The sequence below is a fragment of the Macaca thibetana genome, chromosome 12 (assembly GCF_024542745.1).
Source record: "Macaca thibetana thibetana isolate TM-01 chromosome 12, ASM2454274v1, whole genome shotgun sequence".
Lineage (NCBI taxonomy): Eukaryota > Metazoa > Chordata > Mammalia > Primates > Cercopithecidae > Macaca > Macaca thibetana.
In genome coordinates, this window is record NC_065589.1 from 86268371 (window position 1) to 86293562 (window position 25192).

The following is a 25192-nucleotide window of genomic DNA, read 5'->3' on the forward strand; positions in this document are numbered from 1 at the left end:
TTTTTGCACATGTAAGGAAAGAAAAAACATTTTTTTTTTAATACAAATGCCCCATTTTCTCCTTAACATGTATAATTACATTAATGCCATTGTTATTTTATATTTCCATAAAATATTATTTTTAAAAACATACTGACCTTTAATTGCAGATTAAAAAACAACAACATGTTGCCATTTTCACAAGAAATAAACCTAGTTGCTAGCTAAGCAGACTTCATTTCTTTAGAAGAGTCATAGGATATTCAAGCATAAATTCCTGTTAATAAGTGTTTGTTTTTCAATAGGATGGAGCCTTTCATTTAAACAAAGACAACTTTTACAACTTTAGAAAAAGATGATCCCTCCAGTTAAGAATATTTAGAAAAAAAAAGGGATTTTTTTGAGTATTAAATCAATTTCAGCACAATACCTTCTAATAGCCAGAAATGTAATGAGCACTCCTGAAACCAAGTTCAAAAGAAAGTGTGGATGTTCTTCTCTAGTTAGTGGCTGCTCTGTTTGAGGGGTATGTGTGCCTGTGTGTGTGTGCATGCACGCATGTGTGTGTATTTCTTGCTAATTCTATGCTATTGGATAAACACAGAGATATGAAAAATACATGTATTTGTCTTTGGGGTTTTTTTGAACAATATTGCCTATGCTATTTAAATTATTGGAAATTGCAACTTTCTGTTTCAGTGAATTTTCCAGATATCAAGTATTTGTGTTTTTGAGCACCAAATTGCTTTTCTTTAATAAATGTATTCATACTTACCTAAAACATTTTAAAGTCCCTGCCTTCCTAAGCAGAATAGATATAATTGATGTTTTGACTCCCCATTAGTGTCATTAATAATAGTGCTTACTGTTTAATGCTGCCATACAAGGATACCCCAAGACCCACTAAATATATTGGGTGTTTTGGTTCTACACTGAGGGACTCCAAAATGCTATGTGTTTTGAGCGGTTTACTAACAGTTTTGTCTGCCAATAAAAATACTCTCTTTATCATTATTTGTTCTCTGTTAAGACCTGAAACTGAATCATCATATTTATCAAAATGGTGCACATTAAAAATGCAAAGTGGATTTTTGGTTTAAATATTCTAACATCCCTTCCTTTTAATTTTTTTGTAGAGATCGGGTCTCTCTTTTTTGCCAAGGCTGGTCTCAAACTCCTGGCATCAAGTTATCTTCCCACCTCCGCCTCCCAAAGTACTGGGGTAACAGGCTAAAGGTGTAAGCCACCACACCCAGCCACCACACACATCTCTTTACATTAGGTTTAGACTCACTCTTTTTGGTTGTGATTAAAATAAACAAGGTATTTACAATACTTACATGTGAAACAATGAAGTACTGGATGTTTTGGGAAATCATTAAGATCACTAACAATATAAAAAAATAAAAATAAAGTCCTGTATGAGAATCTGACTCAAAGATAAAAAGTTTATTCTAGGTCCACTGGGTATGCTGTTGGTTCCTCTTGTCAACTGACATCTCGAGGATAGATGGAAATATTTCAGAGACTGCTCTTTTATCTGAGAAAAACTGTGAGTGCTCATTCTCTCTCCCCACCCTTGGGCCCTCTCCTTCCCTCTCGTTTTCATATGCATGCAGCCCCCCTCCCACACACATCTCTTAAGCCTTTTCTCATAAGGAGGGGTGTTCTATCCATGCATCTTTTTTAAAAAAAAAAATAATAATAATAATAATAACTTTTCTTGATTGTCTACCCAAGGTTCCTTCTGCATTTCAGGCCACATGTGCAATATGAAGCCACAGAGATAAAATCATGACAGATGACCAACATGGCTCATGTATACATATGTAACAAACCTGCACGTTGTGCACATGTACCTAGAACTTAAAGTATAATAATAAAAAAAAAATCATGACAGATGTTCTGAGTGAACTGAAGCTGCTGACCATCTACCACTTTCTCCTCCACCAGCTGTAGTTTCACGACAAAGAAAGATGAAAATTTACCAAGGAAAAAAATCTTTTTTAGGCCATAGAGATTTAAGTGCAATTGTGAATGTTTTTGTTCCATTTCTCTGGTTGAAACTCATTTTATACCTGAAACATTAATAAAAAAGTATCTAAAGATAGACTGACTACATATCTTTTGAGAGCAGAAGGAGGAACTCTTGATAATAATGAAATGGGCTTCAGCCCTTGGGCACTGGAGAGTCCGTGCCAACCAGGAGTGGAAGGGATCCCCCAGCACACCAAAACGTGGTCAGACTGCTTCTTTCTCTCTTAAGTTTATTTTATTTTAAGTTTGGGAATACGTGTGCAGGACATGCAGGTTTGTTACATAGGTAAACGTGTGCCATGGTGCTTTGCTGTACCTGTCAATCCATCACCTAGGTATTAAGCCCAGCATGCATTCGCTATTTATCCTAATGCTCTCCCTCCCCCAACTTCCCTGACAGGCCCCAGTGTGTACTGTTCCCCTCCCTGTGTCCATGTGTTCTCATTGTTCAGCTCCCACTTATGAGTAAGAATATGCGGTGTTTGGTTTTCTGTTCCTGTGTTAGTTTGTTGAGAATAATGGTTTCTAGCTCCATCCATATGCCTGCAAAGAGCATGATCTTGTTGTTTTTATGGCTGCATAGTATTCCATGGTGTATATGTACCACATTTTCTTTATCCAGTGTTATCATTGATGGGCATTTGGGTTGATTCCATGTCTTTGCTATTATAAATAGTGCTGCAATGAACATGTGTGCATGTATCTTTTTTTTCTTTCTTTCTTTCTTTTTTTTTTGAGACAGAGTCTTGCTCTGTCTGCTAGGCTGGAGTGCAATGGCATGATCTCGGCTCACTGCCTCACTGCAACCTCCACCTACCGGGCTCAAGCAATTCTCCTGCCTCAGCCTCCCGAGTAGCTGGGATTACAGGCATGTGCCACCACGCCTGGCTAATTTTTGTGTTTTTAGTAGAGATGGGGTTTCACCATGTTGGCCAGGCTGGTCTCGAACTCCTGACCTCAGGTAATCCACCTGCCTCAGCCTCCCAAAGTGCTGGGATGGTAGGCATGAGCCACCGCTCCCAGCCGTGTGCATGTATCTTTATAACAGAATGATTTATATTCCTTTGGGTATATATCCAGTAATGGGATTGCTGGGTCTAATTGTATTGCTGATTCTAGGTCTTTAAGGAATCGCCACACTGTCTTCCACAATAGTTGAACTAATTTACACCCCCACCAACAGTGTAAAAGCGTTCCTGTTTCTCCACAGCCACGCCAGCATCTATTGTTTCCTGACTTTTTAAAAATACCCATTGTGACTGGCATGAGATGGTATCTCATTATGGTTTTGATTTCTATTTCTCTAATGATCAGTGATGATGAACTTTTCTTCACATGTTTGTTGGCTGCATAAATGTCTTCTTTTGACAAGTATCTGTTCATATCTCTTGTCCACTTTTTTAATAAGGTCGTTTGTTTTCTTCTTGTAAATCTAAGTTCCTTGTAGATTCTGGATATTAGACCTTGTCAGATGGATAGTGTGCAAAAATTTGCTCCCATTCTGTAGGTTGTCTGTTCACTCTGATGATAGTTTCTTTTTTGCTGTGCAGAAGCTTTTTTTGTTTTTGTTTGTTTGTTGTTGTTGTTGTTTTGTTTTGTTTTTTGTTTGTTTGTTTGTTTGTTTGTTTTTGACAGTCTCACTCTATTCCCCAGGCTGGAGTGCAATGGCATGATCTCGGCTCACTGCAATCTCTTCCTCCCTGGTTCAAATGATCCTCATGCCTCAGCCTCCCAAGTAGCTAGGATTACAGGCATCTTCCACCACAGCCAGCTAATTTTTGTATTTTTAGTAGAGATGGGGTTTCACCATGTTGGCCAGGCTGGTCTTGAACTCGTGAGGTGATCCACCCACCTCAGCATCCCAAACTTCTGTGATTACAGGCATGAGCCACCACACCCAGCTGGCAGAGCTCTTTAGTTAGATCTCATTTGTCCCAAAATTTTTGCTTTTGTTGCAATTGCTTTTGATGTTTTTGTCATGAAATCTTTGCATGTGCCTATGTCAGGTTTCAGGTTTTACATTTAAGTTTTTAATCCATCTTGAGCTAATTTTTGTATAAAGTGTAAGGAAGGGGTCCACTTTCAATTTTCTGCATATGGCTAGCCACTTTCCCAGCACCGTTTATTAAATAGGGAATCCTTTCCCCATTGCTTGGTTTTGTCAGGTTTGTCAAAGATCAGATGGTTATAGATATGTGGTCTTATTTCTGAGATCTCTCTTCTGTTCCATTGGTCTATGTGTCTGTTTTTGTACCAGTACCATGCTGTTTTGGTTACTGTAGCCTTGTAGTATGGTTTAAAGTTGGGTAGTGTGATGCCTCCAGCTTTGTTCTTTTTGTTTAGGATTGTCTTGGCTATATGGACTCCAAGAGCAAACAAACCCAAAAGCTAGCAGAAGGCAAGAAATAACCAAGATCAGAGCTGAACTGAAGGAGATAAAGACATGAAAACCCTTCAAAAAATTCAATGAATTCAGGAGCTGATTATTTGAAAAAATTAATAAAATAGGCCACTAGCTAGACTAATGAAGAAAAGAGAGAAGACTCAAATAGACACAATAAAAAATGATAAAGGGGATATCACCACTGACCCCACAGAAATACAAACAACCATCTGAGAATACTCTAAACACCTCTATGCAAATAAACTAGAAAATCTAGAAGAAACTGATAAATTCCTGGACACATACACCTTCCCAAGACTAAACCAGGAAGAAGGTGAATCCCTGAATAAACCAATAACAAGTTCTGAAATTGAGGCAGTAATAAATGGCCTACCAACCAAAAAAAGCCCAGGACCAGATGAATTTAGAGCTGAATTCTACCAAAGGTACAAAGAGGAGCTGGTACCATTTTTTCTGAAATTATTCCAAACAATTAAAAAGGATCCCTAACTCATTTTATGAAGCCAGCATCATCCCAATACCAAAACCTGGCAGAGATACAACAAAAAAAGAAAACTTCAGGCCAATATCCCCGATGAACATCAGTGCTAAAATCCTCATAAAATACTGGCAAACTGAATCCAGCAGCTCATCAAAAGGCTTCTCCACCACAATCAAGTTGGCTTCATCCCTAGGGTGCAAGGTTGATTCAATATATGCAAATCAATAAATGTAATTCATCACATAAACAGAACTAAAGACAAAAACCACATGATTATCTCAATAGATGCAGAGAAGCTCTTTGATAAAATTCAACATCTCTTAATGCTAAAAACTCTCAATAAACTAGGTGTTGATGGAACATATCTTAAAATAATAACAGCCATTTATGATAGACACACAGTCAGTATTATACTGAGTGTGCAAAAGCTGGAAGCATTCGCCTTGAAAACCAGCACAAGGCAAGGATGCCCTCTCTCACTACTCCTATTTAATATAGTATTGGAAGTTCTGGCCAGGGCAATCAGGCAAGAGAAAGAAATAAAGGGTATTCAAATAGAAAGAGAGGGAGTCAAAGTGTCTGTTTGCAGATGGTATGATCTTATATCTAGAAAACTCCATCATCTCAGCCCAAAAGCTCCTTAAGCTGATAAGCAACTTCAGCAATGTCTCAGGATACAAAAATCAATGTGCAAAAATCACAGGCATTCCTATACACCAACAGTAGACAAGCAGAGAGGCAAATCATGAATGAACTCCCATTCACAATTGCTACAATGAGAATAAAATAGCTGGAAATACAGCTAACAAGGGAAGTGAAGGACTTCTTCAAGGAGAACTATAAACCACTGCTTAAGGAAATCAGAGAGGACACAGACAGATGGAAAAACATTCCATGCTCATGGATAGGAAGAATCAATATCATTAAAATGGCCATACTCCCCAAAGTAATCTACAGATTCAGTGCTATTCCCATTAAACTACTATTGGCATTCTTCACAGTCAGACTGCTTATTTAAGGGTGTCCCTGATTCCTTTCCTGCTCACTGGGCAGGACCTCACAACCAGGGCCCCCAGCCACCCCTATCAGTGTTCTCTGGCTGAAAAAGATTTGTAACCCCCCTGGGATGGAGCTCCCAGAGGGAAAGGCAGGCCACCATCTTTGCTGTTTGAGTGACTCAGCCTTTCTAGACTTCAGGCTTCGGAGTGTCAGAGACGACCAGTGGCTGAAGAGAACCCCTAGCACAGCATGGTTGCTCTACCAAAACATGGCCAGACTGCTTTTTTAAGTAGGTCCCCAATCTCATTCTCCCTTACTGGGCAGGACCTTCCAACCAGGGTCTACAGCCATCTCCTACAGCTGCCTTTGGGCCAGCAACAGGACTATAACTTTCTGGGATGAAGCTTCCAGAGGGAGGGGACAGACTGCCATCTTTGCTGTTTCACAGCCTTCACTGGTGGTACCTCCAGGTCTTGGAAAATCCAAGGCAACTAGGGACTGGAATGGGCCCAGCCATACTGCAACAGCCCTACAGAAAAGTAGTCAGACTGTTACGTCAGTGTCTGTTCCCATATCTCGTCACGGAGCAGGTACTCCAGACCTGGGCCTCCAACCACTCCCTGCCAAAGTAATCGACCCAGTAGAAACTCAGCAACTTTCTGGACAGAGCTTCCCGGGCAACTAAAAGCATCTGTCATTGCCTCTGTAGCGAAACTGCCTTTGCCACTCTCAGACTAATGAAGGAGCAAAGATCCTAAGTGCCTCATCCACACCTCCAAGGTGCAGTTGACCCAAGGAGAGGAAGCCAGTCCATCTCCCGTGGGTCTCTCACACCCCCAGTTGCTCATCACCTGACAGGGAATGCCTGGCTTAGGCCCACAGCACAGTCCCTCCATCCTGGGCTGATTGCATTGAGCAATTGCTGATCTGCATCTCTCTGGGGTGGAGTCCCCAGAAGACAAGCAAATGACCCTCAGCCACAATCACTACTAAGATACCTCCCTCTGGCTGGACGCTGTGGCTCACACCTGTAATCCCAGCACTTTGGGAGGCCGAGGTGGGCGGATCATGAGATCAGGAGATCGAGACCATCCTGGCTAACATGGTGAAACCCCATCTCTACTAAAAATACAAAAAATTAGCCGGGCATGGTGGTGGGCGCCTGTAGTCCCAGCTACTCAGGAGGCTGAGGTAGGAGAATGACATGGACCCGGGAGGCAGAGTCTGCAGTGAGCCAAGATTACACCACTGCACTCCAGCCTGGGTGACAGAGTGAGACTCCATCTTAAAAAAAAAAAAAAAAAAAGGAAGAAAAGGTACCTCCCTCTGCTGACTCCAAACTGGGGAAGGAACATAAACACTGAGGTCACCCCAGAGATGCAGTGGGCAGCCCAAGAGTGTCACGTTGCAATCTATAGCCAGCACTTAGAGGTAGAGGAACTCACACTTACTGATAATTCAGAGGAAGCACGGATACAACTATGAGGAAATATAGGGCAAGAGTCTTGCAATTGAGCAAGAGTCTACCAACTGACAAATAAGCCTATGTGCCACCTGCTGGATCACACCTCAAAGTTTCAACACCAAAAATACCTCACTAACATACTCCCCTCTGAAGCCAGAGACAAAGAGGCAGTTTCAAATAAAGATGCTACGCAAAGGCCAGACATGGTGGCTCATGTCTGTAATCCCGGCACTTTGGGAGGCCGAGGCCGGCAGATCACTTGAGGTCAGCTTGGCCAACATGGTGAAACCCCATCTCTACTAAAAACACAAAAATTAACCGAGCGTGGTGGCAGGCACCTGTAATTCCAGCTACTTGGGAGGCTGAGGCAGGAGAATTGCATGAGCCCAGGAGGCAGAGGTTGCAGTGAGCCAAGATCACGCCACTGCACTCCAGCCTGGGTGACAGAGCAAGAATCCATTAAAAAAAAAAAAAAAAAAAAAAATCCTAAACAGAGCCTCAGCCCAGTGGAAACACCAGAAAAGAAATCTATTTACTATACTCAATCTACACTGCAATGAAAGGAGCACCCACATGCAGACATGAAAAAGAACCAACACAAGAACTCTGGTAACTCAAATGACCAGAGTGTTGTATGTCTCACAAACAACTGCACCAGTTTTCCAACAAGAGTTCTTAACTAGGCTGACTGGCTAGAATGACAGAATTAGAATTCAGAATATGGATAGGAACAAAAATCATTGAGATTCAGGAGAACAGCAAAACACAATCCAAGGAAAATAAGAATTACAATTAAGTGATACAGGAGCTGAATGATGAAATAGCCAGTATGGAAAAGAACCTAACGATCTGACAGAATTGTGTGAATAACACAATACGGGAATTTCACAATGCAATCACAAGTATTAGCAACAGAATAAATCAAGCTGAGGAAAGAGTCTCAGAACTTGAAGACGAGTTCTGTGAAATAAATCAATCAGACAAAAATAAGAAAAAAGAATTAAAAGGAATTAACAAAACCTCTGAGAGTATGGGATTATGTAAACAGGCAAAATCTATGAATCATTGGCATCCCTAAAAGGCAAGGGATGGGGGAGAAAGTAAATAACTTGGAAAACATACTACAAGATATCATCAATGAAAACTTTCCTACCCTTGCTAGAGAGGTCAACAGCCAAGTTCAAGAATTCAGGATTTTCCAAGGTAAAAATGAAAGAAACAATGCTAAAGGTAGCTAGAGAGAAAGGGCAGGTCACCTACAAAGGAAACCCCATCAGGCTAACAGCAGACATCTCAGCTTAAACCCTACAAGTCAGAAGAGATTGGGGGCCTATACTCAACATTCTAATATCTAGAAAGCCCCATAGTCTTGGCTCAAAAGCTCCTTAAAAGTTGCAGGATACAAAATCAATGTACAAAAATCACTAGGATTTCTATATACCAACAACAGCAAAGCCTAGAGCCAAATCAGAAAGGCAAGTCTATTCACAACTACCACCAAAAAATAAATACATAAAATAAAATACCTTGGAATACAGCTAACCATAGAGGTGAATGATCTCTACAATGAGAATTACAAAACACTACTCAACAATCTCTACAATGAGAATTACAAAACACTACTCAAAGAAATCATAGAAGACACAAACAAATGGAAAAACATCCCATGTTCATGGATAGAAAGAATCAATATCATTAAAATGGCTATACTGCCCAAAGCAATTTACAGATTCAGTGCTATTTCTATCCAACTACCAATACATTCTTCACAAAATTAGAAAAAAAACTATTTTAAAATTCATATAGAACCAAAAAAAGAGCCCGAATAGCCAAGGCAATCCTAAGCAAAAAGAACAAAGGTGGAGGCATTATGTTACCCAGCTTCAAACTATACAGGTTACAGTAACTGAAACAGCATGATTCTGGTACAAAAACAGATATATAGACCAGTGGAACAGAATAGAGAGTTAAGAAATAAGAACACACACCAATGACCATTTGGTCTTTGACAAGGCTGACAAAAACAAACAATGGGAAAAGACTCCCTGTTCAACAGATGGTGCTGGGATAACTGGCTAGCCATATGCAGACAATTGAAACACGACCCCTTCCTTATACTATACACAAAAATCAACTGAAGATGGATTAAAGACTTAAATGTAAAACCCAAAACTATAAAAACCCTGGAAGACAACCTAGACAATACCATCCTGGACAAAGGAATGGGAAAAGATTTCATGACAAAGACACCAAAAGCAATCACAACAAAAGCAAAACTGACAAATGAGATCTAATTAAACTTGGGAGTTTCTGAACAGCAAAAGAAGCTATCAACAGAGTAAACAGACAACCTATAGAATGGGTGAAAATTTTTGCAAACTCTCCATCTAACTAAGGTCTAACATCCAAAATGTATAGGGAATTTAAACAAATTTACAGGAGAAAAACAAACAATCCTATTAAAAAGTGGGCAAAGGACAAGCACACATGCTTTCCTAAAGAAGATGTGCATGCATCCAACAAGCATATGAAAAAAGCTCAACATCACTGATCATTAGAGAAATGCAAATCAAAACCATTATGAGATAAGATACTAGCCAGAATAGCTATTATTAAAAAGTTTAAAAATAAATAAATAAATAACATTTGCTGTCAAGGTTGCAGAGAAAAGGGAACACTTATACAATGTTGGTGGTAGTATAAATTAGTTCAACCATTGTGGAAAGCAGTATAGGGATTCCTCAGAGAACTAAAAACAGAACCACTGTTCAACCCAGCAATTCCATTACTGGGCATATACCCAAAGGAATATAAATCATTCTACTGTAAAGGTGCATGCATGCATATGTTCATTGCACTATTCACAATAGCAAAGACATTGAATCAACCTAAATATCCATCAGTGACAGGCTAGATAAAGAAAACGTGGTACATCCATATGACCCAGCCATCCCATTACTGGGCGTATACCCAAAGGATTATAAATCATGCTGCTATAAAGACACATGCACACGTATGTTTATTGCAGCACTATTCACAATAGCAAAGACTTGGAATCAACCCAAATGTCCATCAGTGACAGACTGGATTAAGAAAATGTGGCACATATACACCATGGAATACTATGCAGCCATAAAAAAGGATGAGTTTGTGTCCTTTGTAGGGACACAGATGCAGCTGGAAACCATCATTCTTAGCAAACTATCACAAGAACAGAAAACCAAACACCACATGTTCTCACTCATAGGTGGGAACTGAACAATGAGATCACTTGGACTCGGGAAGGGGAACATCACATACCGGGGCCTATCACAGGGAGGGGGGAGGGGGGAGGGATTGCACTGGGAGTTATACCTGATGTAAATGACGAGTTGATGGGTGCTGACGAGTTGATGGGTGCAGCACACCAACATGGCACAAGTATACATATGTAACAAACCTGCACGTTATGCACATGTACCCTAGAACTTAAAGTATAATTAAAAAAAAAAAATGTGGTACATATACACCATGGAATACTATACAGCCATGAAAAAGAATGAGAAATGTCTTTTGCAGGAACATGGATAGAGCTGGAGGCTATTACCCTTAGCAAAGAGGATAATGCAAGACAGAAAACCAAATACCGCATGTTCTCACTTATAATTGGGAGTTAAATGATAAGAACTTATGAACATAAAGAAGGAAACAGACACTGGGGTCTACTTGAGGGGGGAGGGTGAGAGAGAAAGAGGAACAGAAAAGATAACTATTGGGTACTGGGCTTAATTCCTGGGTGATGAAATAGTATGTACAACAAACCACCCATGACACATGTTTATCTACATAACAAATCTTCATGTGTACCCTCGAATCTTAAATAAAAGTTATAAAAACGGAATTAAAAAATAGAAAGAAAAAAGTAACAATGAAATGGAACATGGAATAATCAGGAACTATCCTGGACAAATGGAATACATGGTCACCCTACAAAAATAACACATGATACTATGAGTCAGAGCACAGACCCTCACTGGTCACACTGAAGACATGTTTAGTAAGACTGCACACACATTTGTGATGCTAAAATGTCAAAATTAAATGTGACGGGAATATTGGAGAAGAATCAAAACTTGAAATGTGATATTTCATATATAACTGTATATCATCAGTTGGTACATTAAAAAATTATATTATGTATTCATCTTATTTGTATGTTATCCTATCAGATAAGATTATTTTTAAAAATAGTATCTCAAAAAAAGGTGCCTATTCAGAACTTGCAGTGAGCCAAGATCGCACCACAGCACTCCAGCCTGGGGCAACAGTGCGAGACTCTGTCTCAAAAAAAAAAACAAAAAAACAAAAAACTGATGCCTATTTTGGTGCATTCTCAAAGAGGTGATTTTGAAAAAGGAATCTCTGTCCTTAACAGTAGATAATTTAGATATATTATTTTTGTTCTCCATGCCTGTAATTTTCACCTCAGAGTAACATTAAAGTTTGTATATGAAATGACTATTGGATAAATACTCTTGTATATAAGCATGGCTTGAATCTCAATGTTTGAGGATTCCTTATCAGAAATTGAAACAATAATTGTGTGGCTGGCTTGAATGTAGGCTTCAAAACACACAAATCAGACTGATTCTCAGCCTAGGGAAGGATTCTACAGTCAGGCTGGGATTCTGAAGAGATAAGAGCAGCTATCAATTGATGATGTCTACTCCAAGTGTAGGACGGAGAAGCTCCTGAGGGCTCATGTGCCACATATTTGCTGATCCTGTTCTGTTAAAGTCCTAATACAATACCCCATCATTCAAGGTCCTCTCTACAAACTTGCTTTTCAAGATTTATATCCTAAACAATCACCCCAACTAAACTTCTACTCTAACTAGTCTGATAAATGTATTGTCCCCTGAAAAATCTTATTTCATTCCTTACGTTTCTTAGATAGATTTTCCAAGAAAGAGACTATAAGACTGAAATTTGCATGTGGGAAGATTGATGGAAAGGTCTCTGGGAAGCACTTGTAAGTAAATAATGAAGGAAGATCAGGCAGAGGGAGAAGTTGAATGGTGATGTGATTGCAAAAAGGACTTCAGCCACAACCATGAGGAGCTCCAGAGCTGGACTGGCCTGCAGAGTTGTCTCATAATGAACCAAGGAGAGAGGCTTTTGTACCTTCATGTTGACCAGTCATTGGGTATAAGTTGCCATAACCTTGATTGAGTGACACAGGTCCTTTGATTTGATGGTAGGTCCTATACAAGGACTCAGCTGTGAATTTCAGCAGCTAACTCTCCTGACAGCCAAGGAATTGGTGCCTGGGTGCTGTAGCAGAAACGTGGGTGGCACACCAGCATTCACTACACCACTCTTACCTAAAGATCAAAGGCCACTTTGATCTTATTCTTCCCTCCTATAGGACTCTAATTATCTTTGCAGCAAAGGTCAAGTGCCACCACTTATTTCTTTCCTGATCCTACCACCCTAGGCTAGAGAAAGTTTCCACCCTTCTGAATTCCATTATCATATCATGAGAGCATGGTGCACAGCTGATCCCAAGCACAGTAGAAGCAGAGTATATGTTGAAACCCAACCCTATCCACTTAGACAATATTTCTTTTTGTAAGACTTGATATGCATGGAGGGTTTATTTTGAATAAAAACCTAGGGAGTGTGTCTAGCACCTGGGACACAGAGATGGATAAGTATAAAAGCACAAGCCATAAAAGCAACAGCATTGAGTTAGTTCTCATGTGGTCCCATAAGCCCCTGACCCTTATAGGAGTTAGAACCAAAGGTTTAGGGAGATATTTTCAAGAGTGGTTTTATGATACCTGCTATTGAAGTAGTGCAGTTTCTAGAGCTGATGTGATGCCTAGTGACACAAGTTAGAGAGCATGTCTTCTCCTCAACTGTCCTGCAAGCTTCTATGTAGTCTTTGCACTCCAACCAGAAGGATCCATTGGGTAATCCCATGGAGGGCCCTGGCAGCCACTGAAAAGGTGGGACTATTTTTTCAAATGTCCTGCAGACATCAGTGAAGAATCTAGAACAGAAAACATGAATGAACAATTCATTAGCACATTTGAGCAACGCTTAAGACTTTCATGTGGTTTTCATTTTTCTCTGAAGAGGTGACTGGGTTTATAACTCGATTAATGGGGAAATGGGAGGAAGGAATGGTTTCCCAGTTACTGAAACTCATGTATGGATTTTAGTGTGAACTAATTTGAAAATTTTAGGTTCACCTGGAAGTTATCACACAATGCTTTGGAGAGATTTAACTGTTTATGTGTGTAACTTTGCTTTCTAACTAGATTTCAATAACTCTGCAGGTAAGGACCATGTCTTTCCTTCACAAATATTTAATGATTAATTCATACACTGATGGCAGTGGATCTCTTGGGTCCTGAAGTAGGTAATTTTATTTACCTGATTCTTATTTGCAGACCAGGGCCTGGTGAGCATACAATCATAAAGGGGTCTTTTCTCATTAGTCACCACCCAGTGACTAGTGTCTTTTTCCATCAGCCTTTTTCTTTTAAGATCAGAGTCCCTATGCTTTTGTTTGTCTTCTAAATGTCTCATGTTTCTGTCTTCACTTCTTCCAACACTGATGATTACCTTGCTGTGGTCTTGACCTATTCCTCCATCAAAACCGACGTGGCTTATAGAATCACTGAGTTCTCAGACACTGATGACATTAACTAAGTTTTCCTAGAGTATTTAATATGTTTGAACCACAGACAAGAAAGAGAATTAAATATAGGCCCTAGCCTATGCTACTTTTTAATCTTCTTGCATTATGCTCTTAGATTTCTGGGTTTTCCCTACGTGTTTTGGCAATAAAACTGAGAGCTGATAAGACATCAGTTGGTGCAGTCCCAAATATTTTCCAACAGTGAATATGAAAAATAAGAGGTCAGGTGAATCAATTAGTCTGAGATAATTTTATGGGGTTACCCATTGGATTATAGGTTGGTTGGTTATTCCACTCTATTTTCTCGCTCTCTTTTCCCAAACATAGAAAATTCTCACTATACAAAGTCTGTTCAATCTAAACTTCAAAAATGACCTCCAACATACATACTTTGTTCAAGATGCAGGAACGATTTCCTGAATTTTAACTGGGCCAAAGAGACATATGTGTATGCATATCCATGATATTCTCATAAATACATAATATGTTACATATACAAATGTTTTATACTTTTTTCATAATGAACAATATGTAGACAAACACAGAGACTAAGACAAGTGCAAACATAAATAGGAGAGGATTCAAAATCAAATCTATGGAAAAACTGGAGAATGTTTTTAGGTGTCAGTAATTTGCTTGGTAACAGGATCTCTGTGCTTAGAACTTTTCCTGTGTACTCAAATGAGAATTTTTGACTGGATGATCCAGATTATTATATCACCATTTTCTTTTTTTTGATGAAGATAGAGGCTTAGAAATGCAAAAGAGAACAGAAAATCTCCTTTTAAAAAAATTACAGCATTGTCTTGCATAGGCTGTAACCACTCCCCAAACTGCCAACTCAGTGAGCACTATGAAACCATCTTACAAGGAAATACCTATTCTCTGCAACCCAGAAAGCATCTTGATCATCAGTTATCCTCTAGCTGAGTTCCTTATCTGACCCAAGACTTCTTTCTGCAAACCTTTTGTTCAGGCATTTTCTTTCTACTACTACTTACTAAAATTGAGAAGGTCAAAGTGCAAGTGGTAATTGCTCTTGGCACTTTAGAAAATGGTTTTCTTTCCATACCTATCATTTTCTTTAAAGCCTTCTTCTGCAGAGTCTCTATCAGTTGTGCTTTGTACTGTAGATAACACATTCGGGACCCCTCTACCTCCTAAGTCCCTTTCTGGTATTGGGGACTTTAAAATTCAGTGAAGTAGCCCAATGTAAATATGTTTTCCATGCGATGTTTCTGGTATAAAGGGAGAAGAAAATGAGTAGAAAACAAGATTCTCTTTGTGCATTTATGATGTCATCACAAAGTAGTTGAGAATCGGAGGTGGGTTTATGTAGCACAGACAAGACAATTGGGGAGGAACTTAAATGGGGGAAAAAAAACTTAGTACAGTTAAAAGAAAAACGTCAACTGAATTAAATTTAAAAGAGTTTAATTGAGCAGTGAACTATTCAGGCAGCCTCCTGAGTCAGAGTAGACTCAGAGACTCCAGTGCAGCCATGTGGTGGAGGAAGATTTATGGACAGAATAAGGAAAGTGATGTACAGAAAATGGAAGTGAGGAATAGATACAGCTGGATGGGTTACAGCTCAGTGTTTGCCTTATTTGAACTGACTACATTTGATTGGCCAAAACTCAATGATTGGCACAAGTGTAGACTGTAGTCTGTTTATACCTCTACCTGTTATGGTTCACGATATACAGAGAAACCTTTAGGCCAAACTTAAAATATATAAGGAGGCAGCTTTAGGCTAAACTTGACTTAACAGTACTATTTTTCTCTATTTAAGATCGCTAAGACAAAGGCCATATAAGCAGTTCACCTTTCCACAACTAATGCATCATTCTATTTGGATTTCTATTTGCCATTCTACTAATACTTACAGGTGCCACAGACCACACCTAATTTCTCCCTTTAGAGTTTCCTAGTGAGTTGATTTCTCTTTTTGCCTTTGTTTTTAATCTTGAGTTTGGATTAGCTCTATCTCTACCCACCTTTATTTCTTCAGTGGTTTAGTTGACCTGGTTGCTTCTATCCACTGTACCTAATTCATGGAAAACCAAAGAAAGGTTTTCTGAGTTGAATTTCAGTTAGATCCCAAGCACAGTGGAAGCAGAATATAGGTTGAAACCCAACCCTATCCACTTAGACAATATTTCTTTTTGTAAGACTTGATACACATGTAGGGTTTATTTTGTAAGACTTGATATGCGTGAGGGTTTATTTTGAATAAAAACCTAAGGAGGGTGTCTCGCTGTCTCCTAATTTTCTTCAGGCATATCATCATTATTTTGAACCCTCAACTATATGGACAATGATCATTTTCATTACTGGATTAAGACTCTTCACTTTCCCCTTCACCGTTACTGTTATAGCAAATAACAGCTTTTGCTATAATATGAACATGTAATTATACCTTGAAGATTTTTTCATAAGCATCAAATTCTATAGTAAAAATAAATCATATGTTACAAATTACACTAATCCAAGTTTCTAGAATTAATGGAAAGGAAAACCATTCTGAAGATATTTGTAATCCATCAATCTTTGGGGAAAAAATATTTCAATCTGGATTCACTGATTTGCCAAAATAGCTCATTTTCCCTTAGCAATAAGAGGGAATACAGTAATAATTTCACTCCTATATTCCCCTTTTATTCTAAGATCATAAATATGCTGCAACCATTAATTAATTAAGTGTTACAGCCTTACTAGTGAAGTGGGTGAATTTCCTGTCTCCAACTGTGGCCAGCGCTCAGAGAAAGGCTGAGTCTTCCCTAATGCAACTAATTAGGCAGTGCTGTACCACTAGGGAATATTTCTGATCCCAGCTGGAGATCAACTTGTTCCCTGAAGAAATGGGACTTGATAGCCTTCAAGTTTTCATCCTAACCTCTGTCCCTGCTGTTGCTCTTAGTCATATCAATATCTAGTTCTTTTGGTGTATTACAGAGCTGTTGGTCTCCAGGGCATCCAGGGTCTAAAAGAAATCATAGATGAAAACTACTTTGTGCTAAAATAAACAAACAGGTTCTTATACTCCATTTTTTTAGTGTGAAACTCCATCTGTGGCAAGGACACATATTTAATTGGTGTTGTGATCACTCCACAGAAGGGGATGAACCTCCCACCTCCAAGATCAGTTTCGGGTGAAACTGATAACATCACACAAACAAGGGGGTATACAAAGGTTTATTACTCATATAATGAACCTCTCTGGGGAGAGCAGGGCTGACTCCCAAGTTGTTCTGAAAATGGCTTAAGAGAGCAGGGAAAGGAGTCAGCTGTGAAGTTTTATTAAAGATGGATGGGGCTGTGTAAGGGTTCCAATGAGCACAGGTTGGGGCTTGTGTGGTTTTAACTTCCCACCAGTGTCAAGAAAGAAAATATGCAGACTTTCTTACCAGAGTGCCTAGATGTGGGCAGAAAGGAAAGAGGAAAGCATGGGGCTTGGAAGCTATCAGCAGTCAAATATCAAAAATTAAGTCACTCTTATAATCAACATTCTGCACAAAATTCCCAGGTCATACAAAGATGCTGTGTGTATAATTAATGAAATAAGTATATGTTGAGGGAGCAGTTTTGGAAGTATGAAGGAAATAAATAATTCAAAGTACCTAAAACTTTTGACTGGGATGCTGTAAACACAAAATATAGCAGCTGGTAGGGTCTGTGGTGCCAGGAAATAAAAAGGCCTCCTCTTCTAATAAACGTTAATGAATTGTGGTTAGGCTGTTACATAGATTCCTTGGGTTCCTGGCCTTCTTATTTGGCTCATATCCTAAATACCACCACTGCTATTTAAAGTCTCACCAAATTACTATTATAACCTCCCAAGAGTTGAGGGACAAGAGTTGTTTCTGACCATTTTGCAACAGTGGAAGTGGTGGCAAAAAAGGGACTTAACCTAGGGTCACGTATGCAATATCATGATTTCTGATTTAGCATTAATCCACTAAATCAAAATGCTTCTTCCCACTCTTATTTGCCATAATTTCAAAAATCAGACATGCATAATGTTTCTTCCTCCTATCGTTCTAAAAATAATTTTGTTTGGTTCTTATTTGGTCTTGTAATTTAATTTACTGTGAAGAGGAAGTTTAGCCATGTCATTTTAAGAGTAAATTTATGCCAAAGAACGTTTTGAAAGCAATGGTTGGGGAATTAAATACTCCCAACAAATATTCCAAGAATAAGACAAATTTCCCAGAATTTCAAATTATCTGTTGTTTTCTCATGTTATCACGGGAGCTCTGATGCTGTTCCTAAGTTACACAAAATTCTACCTCAAGCAGTATGTCTCTCTAGGCTCTGGCTCCACTCTTGGTACAATTTTTTGGTTCTCCCACTGCTGCAAAAAGACATATTTCTTATTGTTTGAATGCCTTTTGTTTTTCCTCTGTTTTCCTTGATCACAAACCGGTCTCAAGAAATGATCCGCCAGCTGCTACATATAAAATTTTATTTTTCAGGCCGGGCGCGGTGGCTCAAGCCTGTAATTCCAGCACTTTGGGAGGCCGAGGTGGGTGGATCACGAGGTCAGGAGATCAAGACCATCCTGGCTAACACGTGAAACCCCGTCTCTACTAAAAAAATACAAAAATTAGCCGGGAGCGGTGGCGGGCGCCTGTAGTCCCAGCTACTCGGGAGGCTGAGGCAGGAGAATGGCGTGAACCCGGGAGGTGGAGCTTACAGTGAGCTGAGATCCGGCCACTGCACTCCAGCCTGGGGGACAGAGCGAGACTCCGTCTCAAAAAAAAAAAAAAAAAAAAAAAAAAAAAAAAAAAAAAAATTTATTTTTCTTTTGTCATCACATATATAAGTTAATTCAATTTATTCATTCCACAAAAGTTTATTGAGTAATATTATATTTGGGGTTCTGACAAAGCTAGACATATATAGTCCTGCCCTCATGAAGTACAGTTGAAGAGATAGTACAAGCATTCATTCTTTATGTCAGGCAAAGTTTTTATGACCTTCCAGATGTCTCCAAGCTAGTACATGGAAGAGACTCAGTATGCAAATGTATACCTCTGCGACTCTAAATCCCATACCCTTCACCAAATCCTCATGTGGTAGCAAGGAGATGTTTCTAAGTTTAAATCATTCAATTCATGAAGGAGCTATTAATTTTACAAATGGAATTGGATATTGGACGGCGGGCCTTACCTAAATCATAACTATTGCATTCCACATAGCCTGTCCCTCTTCAGTACATTTTGAAGACTTGGGGTTATTAATTTATTTTTCTGAATGTTTATGTAACCTTTTTACTATATTCCTGTAGGCTGCAAAAAGCCTCAGTAGAGGTTTTTCTGTTGCTAAAGGCAAGGAAAACAGGAGTTGGCTCCAGGCATAGTTATAAAACAAATATGTTTTTTTCAAGAAGAAAAATAGCCATGAGAAAGCCAGTTTCCTAAATAGGATGTGTTGGGGTTTTTTTCCACTCATGACTGATTGTGGCACCAAACTAGGATTATCATTTTGGACATCTTTAAAAAAATTAAAGCCCAAAATAAGTCTATAGAATGTTGAAGCAAACAGACCTCATATAAATTCCTAGAATCCAACACAGAATTCATTTCAAAGCTGACCATTTGCAGATCATCTTAGTATGTGTGTTTACTCAGTTACTGATATGCAAAATGCCCTGTCATCAGTATGGTTGTTGGTTTATTTGGCATATGCTACATAACACCGTTGAAGAACAAGCCACTTAACTTTGTGTTTGAAAATGTTAAAGAAGAACTGCACTCCATGTTTATTCTGCATAACAACATCTTTGCAAAAAGGATCAACTCGGAATGAACTTGCATTTTCTTTCTTCATGTTGTCAAGGAAATGGCCCTATGTTAGATCAATTTTTGTCCTCGTTAAACCAATTCAAGAATGAGGTTTTAAAAAGTGGATGGCTACAAAAGTGTATTTTCATATGTTACACCCTGCTGAAAAGGCATTGGCATAGAGTGTTTTGACTTTTTTAAATGTTCTTGAGATTTGAATGGCTGGTCATTGTTGTTATGTCTTACTTAAACTCTCAGCAACCTGTCAGAAAGGGGTGGAATAGTCAGTCAAAACATAAAACATACAAAACACTTCAAAGCATAGTGAGACAGTCTTAAGCTGTTTTTTTTTTCTTTTAACAACCTGTATTGTGCCTTTAAAATCTTGATACCTCATTTTGAGGATAAAAAGTATAAATGGAACAGGAAATGACACAACATGGAATTACTTCCACAAAAATAAAAATTACTAGAGAGAGGAAACTGATTGAGACTAAAACACAGAAGTCCTATCTGGAAGCAAGCATGTATCCCTTCTTAAGAAGTAGTCTACCATAGTCTACAGCCTCCTTTAATGTTATTTTCCACAGTTAAAATGTGGAAGAAATCTACTATCCATTTTTAAAATAAAAAGAAATCAAGACCCAAGGAAATTTCCCCAAATATATGGTTGCCGACAGTAGACATCGAACATTCACTTACTCCTTTATTTATTTATGACACATTGTAAGTGTAAACAACTTTTAAATTCCACCAACAATTAAATTAATTTTCTGATTTTCTCTTTTAAGACTTGGCTTTGTGTTCCAAAACTCAAGGTTTTTATGGATGATAAGACTCACTTCCTCTGTGGTTAAATATCAGCTATCTAGCTTAGTGTCTTTCAATAGGAAGGCTTAGCCTCCATATTTTTCTACTCATTCAGCATTTATAAGAAAAATATTCACTTTTACGACAGAATGAAGCCAAAGCCTTAAGTTGTTAATATTGACCAAAAATGTACACAGCCCCAGGATATGCCCCTTGCCATTCACAAAACAGATGCTAATTGGAAGTAAATATCATCCATCCATGACTAGACTTGCAAACTCAAACTGTTCTATAAATAACAAAAAGTGTGCCTTCTTTCCTTACCAAAGAGCAGAGAGGAAAAAAATCATCAGTGGCTCTGGGAATACATTAATCAATACCCTATTATTTTTTGACTAAACAGAACTTATTTTCTTCTGTTATCACTGAATCCAAGAGAAGAAATGTAGATAAAAAATGAAGAACCTCAGACCCAATTTCTCAATGAATTTCATGTTCATTAAAAAAATGTAATTAAAACATGTATCCATTTTAATTATTGATTCCCAAGTTTACTAAGTTGGTTTGCCAAATAAGAATGTTTCTGAATACTCAGAATTTTTTTATTGTGGTACAGAAGCTTGAAGAAGTCAAATGACCTAAAAGAAAAAGAAAAATTATTCTGAATTCTTGGTATATTAATAGTATTTATAGTTGGACAACTTTAGACCAAGCTGAATGTCATCATGTCTATATCTAAGATACAGCGACTTTTTGGTCTAATGATACTCTCCTTCCGTGATTCTTCCCTCACATCTGGTCGCCAAAGAGTCGTTCCGTCACCCTGCAGCCTGCTAATGAGATCCTCCATTTAATTAATACCATAAGAATTTTAATTCTGACTGAATCAATTTAACGTGATGTGATTTTGTCAGCTCTATTCCCCAAGTAAAAAGTGAGCCTGATGCTTATTACATACATCATTTCACGGGCCCTGCATTCCCTGCTGACTTAAACAAATTCTAATTAAGACTAATTAAAGCATCATTTATGAAAGCGCTTGTGATAGCTATGCAAACATTCTGGGTGGGTATGCTTTGCATAATAATTATCCTAGTTAATATTAAGGCTAGGTCTTTGGCAATTAGGTCTTTGAAACAGAGAGTTATTCTGAATTTAGCCCTTTTCAGTGTGAGCAATTAATAAAAAAAAAAGTGCTAAATTTATGTAGTGGCTTCATTAACAAAATAAATTTAGAAGTAGTAGTATTGTTTGCATTTTTAAAACTAAGCATGATTCTTAACCCAGGTGACAGTTATTAAAATAAAAAGATGCAGTTTTTTGATCTGGTAAGTTTATTATAGCCATCCAAGAAAAAGCATTAATTTTATAAGTTGCAGTCAGATTTTTTAAATGAATCTTACTAGTCTACAGCATATTACTTACATATGTAGATGTCTATAAGTAACAGATATCTGAAACAATATTTTATTTATAAAATTGGTGTTTAGATAACATTTTAAAAATCTGATGTGAACTCAAAGTGCTATACAGGCAGATTAAATTCCCCAATTTTATAATTACTTGATAGGCCTAATATGCAAGAAAATGTGTCCTTATGCCTGCTGAGTTTAGTGAAATTAAAAATTCTGACAGCATTCATAGTTTGCTTTACCTTTGTTTTTAAAGTCTCTATTATACTGTCAGTATTCACTGTGCTGCAAAATGGAAATGTATTAAAATGCTGTAAAAACGGCTTGCCTTTCAAACTCCTATATACTTTTTCTAGGACTTTATGGCAGGGTCAAGTGAAGTTGGAGGTTTACAAGAAGAAATGCAAAAAAAAAAAAAAATGAAAGAAAATGTGACTCTTTTATTAAATGGGTAAAAGAGGTTGATAATAGATAGTAACAAGAAAAAAAAAACCATAAAGCTTCTTTTACCTCGACCTTTACAAATACAGTGAATTCAAAACTCAGGCAGGCAACTCAAAGGTAGGAAACAAACTAGTCTATTAACACAAGCTGGTGTGTTAAATATAGAGTCTACTAGATTTTATCCAGCACCATTAAAAACCAGACAGAAGTTTTACTCAAGGTTCTATCTTCGAATACTCATAGGATACGAATCACTGAAAGTGAGAAAGATGTTCTATATCTTGGTATATAAGAAAATAGGGAAGTTCTCTACATTTTTACCTAATACACAGCAAAAATATTTTAAAAGCCTATATTAACCCCCCACAAGAACAATAAAATGCTAAAAAGACCAAAAAATAAAGATTGAACTGTTGATTCTAGTAATTTTGTGGGACAAAACTGATAGTGAAAAGTAATATGCATAAATCTATTAAGCTCAATCACATTCTTACAAAACTACCTTTAAAAATGTGATCCTAATTCTGTAACTTCAAGGACAGTAGAAAATTGTCACGAAAGACTGTGCCCAGGCACTGAGTGATTGAACTGCTTTTAGGTCTGTTATCAATTAACTGAGTGGAAGAAGAATAAGTACGCTCATTAAATTGGCAAGTGACACCAACTGAGAGGGGTACCACTGTAACACCTTGAGAAAGTATCCAAAGCAGTGTCCAGTAGAATAAGGTTAATCGAGAATACTTCCATAGCCTAAAACTAGTGAAAACAAACTCTGTAAGGAACAGAGGTATATTAAAGAGCTTCAAGGAATTGTAGTTTGATTACAACTCATGGGTTTTAGCAGTAGATTTTTCTAAATCCAGCATGATCCTGGCATAGAATCATATCACATAAGAATCATAAAGCAACCTTCCCTTTAAATAAAAATATAAATGGTCAGTGTAGCTAAAGAGATACGGAAAAATGGCCTGTGAGAAAAGGTTCTTTAGGATAAACGATTCAATTGAACTTAAAGAATTACTGAGTATTTTTCAAAGCCAAGTGCTGGCTGAAGCAGACCAAAGGGAGAGAGAATCATGGCACCCGTTTTAGTTATTTCTTTGTAGTTGTTGTTAAGAGGTCTCTGAGAGTCAGAAGCACAATTAAATGACAAATCGCAGAGATTCCTGCTGAAGACAAGGGCAGAATGTTTGGGAAACTTCTCTCTAAGCAGGATGAAAGAAATACCTGAAGAATAAGCAAAAGATTATGGGTTGGCATAGAGACTAAATCTGGGTGGAAGGATGAGGGCAGTTCTTGCCCAAGCTGAACAACTTATATATGTAGGAAGTGTGGAATGATAAAACGTTGTAGGTATCCTTAGGCAAAAGGTGGACCAGCTGATCTCTATAGTTGCTTAGGAGACAAAATAATAATAATAATAATAAAATGAACCAAATCGCTGGAAAATAATTAAGTCAGAAAAAAAAGAAGATATATTTATTTATTTATATATATATATTTATATATATATATTTATATATATATATATATATATATATATATAATGTAAACCCCAAAATAACTTTACAAAGCTATTTGCTTACCTTCTAGACAGGTGAATTCTAAAATAGGAGTGGGCCATTTGTGGCTTCCCTGACAGTGAATGGCCCTTTAAGGCAGTTGTTTGTAGCATGAGGAAGGGATGAGTTTTCTTTCCCTTGTACCCTCATCCTTTCCTTTATTTTCAATTTACTTATTTGTTGGTCTCCTTTTTTGTTGTTGTTCCCTCTTTTTCTAATATGCAAGAATGCTCTGTTCATGGGAGCTGTTCTAGATTATAGCAGGCAATCAAAGAATTGTCATCCAGAACAGTGGCTCTCAAACTTTGGCCTGTATCAGATTCACCCGGAGGGCACGTTAAAATACAGGCTGTTGGCTCCCACACACAGACTTCTGATTCAGTGTGTCTAGGGTGAAGCCTGAGATTTTGCCCTTCTAACAACTTCCCAGGTGATGCTGAAGCACCTGATTGTAGACCACAATTTTGAGAACCACTGTTCTGCTCAAGTTCAAAGGTCCCAAAATCTGAGTACTGAAGGAAACCACAGATGTAATCACTAGTTTGAACAACTGCAATCTTTACCTAAAACATCATTAATATTCAGCCAGTAAACATCTGTATGTCCACACCAATTTTTTCCAGATATTATCTGTTTCAATTGTTTCATATTCAGGCCAAATCAAATGTTCTAAACATCACCCCAGAAGACTATTCATGAAGTGTCCATACATTTCAAATTTCATATCAAAATTATTCCTGCTGAGAAGGAAATTATAAAGATTTTAGGTTTCACTTAAATATTGAACTTTCAATCATAACATGCATAATCAGCAACTAGTAACAACTGCTTTTTAAAAAGTCTCAAAATGGTCACTGAGTAGAAGATTTCATATGGTATTCTAAATCTTAACTGTTAAGGACAGTATGCGTATCCACAGTAATATTTGGGGGGAAAAAAAAAACAACATATAGTACAATTCAGCCATTATGGATAGCAGCCTCTTTATTATTCACATGGGAAAAAAAATGAGGGGCTCACCTTACATTTAGGAAATTAAAAATTCATATTAAGGATGCTTTTAAAAACACTGGAGTTTGTTACCAATAGAGGCTGTAAAAATCTTCCATCTTTAATAGGCTGTGA